We start from the raw sequence: 7,269 nt of genomic DNA on the forward strand, positions 1-7,269 counted from the left end.
CGGGCCAGGTGCCTTGTCTATTTTTAATTTATTTAGTCTTGCCTTTACTTCTTCCTGCGTTAAGTATTTAATATTACAGTTAGAAGATTGAGACTCTTCCGCCTCTGTAATTTGCAACAGTGCTGTTTCCTTTGTAAAGACAGAAGCAAAGAAAGCATTTAATAACTCTGCCTTACCTTGGTCATCCACCATTGAGTTTCCACCTTCATCCTTTAGGAGTCCTATACAGTCAACCTTTCTTTTTTTAGAGTTGATGTACTTGTAAAACTTTTTTGGGTTAGATTTGATATCCCTAGCGATTTGATTTTCAGCTTCGATCTTTGCTAGCCTAATTTCTTTTTTACAATTTTTATTGCACTCCTTGTAATTGCTGAGTGCAGCCTCGGACCCCTCCTGTTTTAGGACCTTATAGGCATTCTTTTTCCTCTTCATTTTATCTCTAACCTTTCTATTCATCCATAGAGGCCTTTTTTTATTCCTAGACATTTTGTTTCCATATGGGATATACATACTACAATATTGATTGAGAATACGTTTAAAAGCTTGCCATTTCCCTTCAGTGTCCTCCCCTTGTAGTACATTATCCCAGTTCACCAAACTTAGTGCCTGCCTAATTTGATTGAACTTTGCTTTTCTAAAATTCATAGTTTTAGTGGTCCCGCTGCCCCGTGGCCTATCAGTCACCAGATCAAACGTTATCATGTTGTGATCACTATTTCCCAAATGTTCTTGAACCTGCACATTTGATACATTATCTGGTCTATTCGAAATGATCAGATCCAGTAACGCATTCCCCCTAGTTGGTTCCGTTACCATTTGAGTCAAGTAATTGTCCTGTAGTGCTGCCAGAAATCTGCTGCTTTTACCAGAATGGGTAGCCTCAATACCCCAGTCAATGTCTGGAAAGTTGAAGTCGCCCATAACTATGACCTCATTTTTACTTGCCGCTTTTTCAATTTGCTGTAGTAATTGCAGTTCTGCAGCTTCATTAATATGAGGTGGTCTGTAGCATACCCCAATAAGCAATTGGCAACTTTTATTTCCACCATGAATATTTACCCAAACGGACTCCACATCTTCGCAATCTTCCTCCATCTCATCGTTGAGGACAGCTGTAAAAGAATTCTTAACAAAGAGACAAACCCCTCCACCTTTTTTCCCTGTTCTATCCCTCCTGAACACATTGTATCCTTTTAAATTGGCTATCCAGTCATGACTTTCATCCATCCATGTCTCGGTTATTCCCACAATGTCATAGCCTTTGTCATTCAGAATGAACTCTAGTTCATCTATTTTATTTGCAAGGCTCCGAGCATTGGTTATCATGCACTTTATATTTTTACCACCACATTTACCAATTTTGTTTACCTGAAATGGGCTACTTGAAGTTTTACCAACCTCCTTAATCTTTACACTGTCCCCACCCCCCTCTCCACCCCCCATAATGTTAGGCTCCCACTGTCTTTTTACCTTATCTTGTCTATATGTTGAGACTTTATCCTCCCGCCTCCCCCCAGATCCTAGTTTAAAATCTCCTCCAACCGTTTAGCCATCTTCTCCCCCAATGCAGCTGCACCCTCCCCATTAAGGTGCAGCCCGTCCCTGCTGTAGAACCTGTAGCCGACTGCAAAGTCTGCCCAGTTCTCCAGGAACCCAAACCCTTCCTTCCTACACCAATTTCTCAGCCACTTATTTAACTCCCTAAGCTCCCTCTGTCTCTCAGATGTAGCACGTGGCACTGGCAGTATTTCAGAGAACACCACCTTGGAGGTCCTTGCTTTAAGTTTATCTCCAAGTACCTGAAAATCATTTTTGAGGACCTTCCATCTCCCACTAACTTTGTCATTGGTGCCAATGTGTACCATGACAGCCGGGTCTTCCCCAGCCCCACCCAATAATCTGTCAATTCTTTCCGCTATATGCCGAACCCGAGCACCCGGGAGGCAACAGACTGTACGGCATTCACGGTTTCTTCGACAGATTACCCTGTCTGTGCGCCTAATAATTGAATCCCCTACCACCAGTACCTGTCTAGCCTTAGCTGCACTCCTATTCCCTTTCTCGTTACAGCAGTCTGCCCCTTGGTTGCTAAGGAGCACATCCTGCTGCAGCATTGCTACTCCAGAGTCGTCCTCACCAATATTACGCAAACAAGCATACTTATTAGTGAGGGACAACTCGGGACTAGCCTCCCTGCCACTTTTTCCCCTACCCCTTCTAACTGTGACCCAACTAGCGGCTACCTCTGCTTCTTGCTCCGGCTTTACTCCACCCACCTCATCTTCAAGGGTTCCATCAAGTGTCTGGATCGTGAGATCCAAGCTCATCTCCATGTTGTGTATGCGTCTCAGTGTTGCGAGATGCTTATTTAGCTCTGCGACTTCCGCCTCTAACCGAGCAACACGCACACATCCAGGGCAACAGTAAACACCCTCAATCCGCTGATCAAGGCATGCATACATGCTGCAGGATGTACACTGTACTGCATTGTCCAACATGATGACTATTGTGTGGGGAAAATTTATTTAAAGTAAACTATGGTGGTAAAAGATGAAACGGGAGAGTGAGTGACGTTCGGGAGTAAGTGTAGCTGGGGTGGAAGAGGGGGAGTGAGTAAGTTGGGGTGGAGGAGGGGGAGTGAGTAAAGTTGGGGTGGAGGAGGGGGAGTGAGTAAAGTTGGGGTGGGGTGGGGTGGTATGTGTATGTGTATGTGTGTGTGTGTGTGTGTGTGTGTGTATATCTATATGTGTGTGTGTGTGTGTGTGTGTGTGTGTGTGTGTGTGTGTGTGTGTGTGTATGTGTATGTGTGTATCTATACACAACACAACACAACACAACACAACACAACACAACACAACACAACACAACACAACACAACACAACACAACACAACACAACACAACACAACACAACACAACACAACACAACACAACACAACACAACACAACACAACACAACACAACACAACACAACACAACACAACACAACACAACACAACACAACACAACACAACACAACACAACACAACACAACACAACACAACACAACACAACACAACACAACACAACACAACACAACACAACACAACACAACACAACACAACACAACACAACACAACACAACACAACACAACACAACACAACACAACACAACACAACACAACACAACACAACACAACACAACACAACACAACACAACACAACACAACACAACACAACACAACACAACACAACACAACACAACACAACACAACACAACACAACACAACACAACACAACACAACACAACACAACACAACACAACACAACACAACACAACACAACACAACACAACACAACACAACACAACACAACACAACACAACACAACACAACACAACACAACACAACACAACACAACACAACACAACACAACACAACACAACACAACACAACACAACACAACACAACACAACACAACACAACACAACACAACACAACACAACACAACACAACACAACACAACACAACACAACACAACACAACACAACACAACACAACACAACACAACACAACACAACACAACACAACACAACACAACACAACACAACACAACACAACACAACACAACACAACACAACACAACACAACACAACACGTTTAGGGTATGGACTCCACACAGGAAGCAGTAATGGCCTGGAGGTGCCTCGCCGGCCCCGGCTCGCGGTCCGCAGCGTCGGCACCCCAGGCCTGCGGCCTGGAGGTGCCTCGCCGGCCCCGGCTCGCGGTCCGCAGCGTCGGCACCCCAGGCCTGCGGCCTGGAGGTGCCTCGCCGGCCCCGGCTCGCGGTCCGCAGCGTCGGCACCCCAGGCCTGCGGCCTGGAGGTGCCTCGCCGGCCCCGGCTCGCGGTCCGCAGCGTCGGCACCCCAGGCCTGCGGCCTGGAGGTGCCTCGCCGGCCCCGGCTCGCGGTCCGCAGCGTCGGCACCCCAGGCCTGCGGCCTGGAGGTGCCTCGCCGGCCCCGGCTCGCGGTCCGCAGCGTCGGCACCCCAGGCCTGCGGCCTGGAGGTGCCTCGCCGGCCCCGGCTCGCGGTCCGCAGCGTCGGCACCCCAGGCCTGCGGCCTGGAGGTGCCTCGCCGGCCCCGGCTCGCGGTCCGCAGCGTCGGCACCCCAGGCCTGCGGCCTGGAGGTGCCTCGCCGGCCCCGGCTCGCGGTCCGCAGCGTCGGCACCCCAGGCCTGCGGCCTGGAGGTGCCTCGCCGGCCCCGGCTCGCGGTCCGCAGCGTCGGCACCCCAGGCCTGCGGCCTGGAGGTGCCTCGCCGGCCCCGGCTCGCGGTCCGCAGCGTCGGCACCCCAGGCCTGCGGCCTGGAGGTGCCTCGCCGGCCCCGGCTCGCGGTCCGCAGCGTCGGCACCCCAGGCCTGCGGCCTGGAGGTGCCTCGCCGGCCCCGGCTCGCGGTCCGCAGCGTCGGCACCCCAGGCCTGCGGCCTGGAGGTGCCTCGCCGGCCCCGGCTCGCGGTCCGCAGCGTCGGCACCCCAGGCCTGCGGCCTGGAGGTGCCTCGCCGGCCCCGGCTCGCGGTCCGCAGCGTCGGCACCCCAGGCCTGCGGCCTGGAGGTGCCTCGCCGGCCCCGGCTCGCGGTCCGCAGCGTCGGCACCCCAGGCCTGCGGCCTGGAGGTGCCTCGCCGGCCCCGGCTCGCGGTCCGCAGCGTCGGCACCCCAGGCCTGCGGCCTGGAGGTGCCTCGCCGGCCCAAACCCTTCAAACTGTCACAGTCTGAGGGGAAATCCAAATTTCTATACCATTCCAAATAGTTCAAGCTGTTCTAAAGCATCCTAATTACCCTGATAAAATTGGAACAGCTGTTGTAATCTACTCAACCGATGAAAATCAGCAGCTCCCTGCAGTTGGTTTGTGGACAGTCATGGCTAAGACAAAGGACCTCAGGACCTACTACACTATATTGTCTCTTGGTCTCTCCCCACTCTTTTTGAACCAGACAATAAGGGCCCTCTCACAGTATAAAGCGTGTAGGAAGGGGGCAATCGTTTTCCTGTGCACTTGTACTTTGCAATTGTACCGGCAGTAAAAGTTGTATTGAATGGTGTATGGCATTATGGCAGAAATGCCACATTCAGAGAATGGGATCAGCTGTTCTCGGAATCTGGGATCAGCGCTGGTGTCCTTGCGGTGGCATGTGGCTCAATAATCAGATGGAAACGCATGCAGTGTGAAAGGGGCCGCATACTTTCTGTTGGCGTTTGGATGGGTTTGGAACTGAATAACCGCCTCTGTACGGTGCAGCTGCTGCCATTATTCTGACATCCATAGCAGCCAATCAGGAGCCAGATGTGCCTGACCAGGTTAGACTTCTGCAATGTGTGATGTGGAGGAGAATATATTCCTGTGATGGTGCTGTGCTCATACAGAGGCCATTCAACTGTAACTAGCAACATAATGACGGCTCAGGAAAGCCTTTGTTCTGTGTGTTTAGGTGGGAGCCGGGAGCGTCTCTCGTGCAGAATCATCACGATGGCGGCAGACTGTGCTGAGCGAGAGGAAGATGGCAGCCCGGAGATTGTATCGAGCGGTGACAACTTGGGATCTTTTACGGAGAGCAAACAGACACGAGACCTGATTGTCAACCTGCAGCTGTCCTGTATGGAGCCGGTGAGCAGAGAGGTGTGCGCACAGAGGTTTAATGGTGAGCGAACCAGACTGTGAATCACTAGATCCATATGTGTGTGACTGCGGGACATAGTGAGTCCTGCTGATCCAGAATCTGTTTGGGGGTAGAGGTGGAGGGGGGATTGCTGGGGTAATAGATTGAACTCTGCACTTGGGGATTAGGCAGGGGTAGGAGACGAGAAGCCTGTATGTTCCTTGTCTGAGTCTCACCATCCTCTTCTTTCATTGTAGTTATTATGGACAATTATCAGGAGCAGCCTCACCTTCTGGATCCACATCTAGGTAAGCTATTTTCATAACCATAGAGTCGGGGCCAGCAAGGCACCTCCAGGCTGCAGAGAAATGTTGCTAATGTTAATAAGTGTGGACAGTGTGGAGCCAGTTGACACTTCACTTTGTAAACAGAGGAGGAAGTGCTGCTGCCGTCGCTGGAGAAAGCCCTCGGTGAGTAAATCTATTTACTCAATCGGCTTAGAGAGGGGGGGGGGGAGGAGATCGGGAGGGGGAGGAGGGGGATAGGCTGCCCGCAACAGCCACAATAGAAGGGGGATCCCCCCACCCGCACAGAGGGGGATCCCCCCGCCCGCAAAAGCCACAATAGAAGGGGGTTCCCCCCGCCCGCACAGAGGGGGATCCCCCGCACATTCTCTGCCCCGCTGGCTGCCCAGGGATTCCCTAGGGTGGCTGGATGCTTGTTCTGCACGCTGTGGGTAGCACAGATCGCTACCCACAGCGTGCAGGGGGGGGGAGGATCGGGAGGGGGACATCTGGCTACCTATAAATCTGGCTAAACACCTGGCTCACTATATACCTGGCTAAACATCTGGCTCGCTATATACCTGGCTAAACACCTGGCTCACTATATACCTGGCTAACTATACTTGGCTAACTATACCTGGCTGCACATCTGGCTAACTATACCTGGCTGCACATCTTCTACCTATACATCTGGGTCTTATACTCACCATTGGCATGCTGATCCCTCGTCGCGTACCTCTGATAGCTTCCCCAGTGTCTTCTTCCATGTCCCTTGGTGGATTTTGCTTCTTCCTCAGCGATCACATGTCCCCCGTTGATCAGCGTTGATGACACCAGGGTCACACAGCGTCATCAACATCTTGCAGAAAACACTTTTTTTTTTTTTTATTGAATTCAATACAATAATCTGTATTAAATTTAATATTAAAAAAAAATTGGTTGCAAAAAAAAATGGTTGCAAATTATTGGAAATTAATTGAAACACTTTTTGCACGGAAATCCTGGGGAAACTGAACGCCAGGGTGGTTAATGCACTGGCGAGGTGATCGGAAGGGGATCTGAGGGTTTGGGCGAGTGATCAGGAGCCCACGCAGGGCAAATTAGAGCCTGATCTGATGGGTAGGTGTGCTAGGGGGTGACAGGTGGTGACAGGTGATGATTGATGGTTGTCTCAGGGAGTCAGGGTGTGAATAGAGGGGGGAATAGAAGCAAGCAATGCATTGGGGAGGAGATCGGGGGGGGGGTCTGAGGGCGAGCTGAGGGTGTGGGCGGATGGGTATGATGGGTAGCAGTGACAGTTGGTGATTGATGGGTGATTAGAGGGGAGAACAGATGTAAATGCACTA

The sequence above is a fragment of the Hyperolius riggenbachi genome, chromosome 10, assembly GCF_040937935.1.
Source record: "Hyperolius riggenbachi isolate aHypRig1 chromosome 10, aHypRig1.pri, whole genome shotgun sequence".
Lineage (NCBI taxonomy): Eukaryota > Metazoa > Chordata > Amphibia > Anura > Hyperoliidae > Hyperolius > Hyperolius riggenbachi.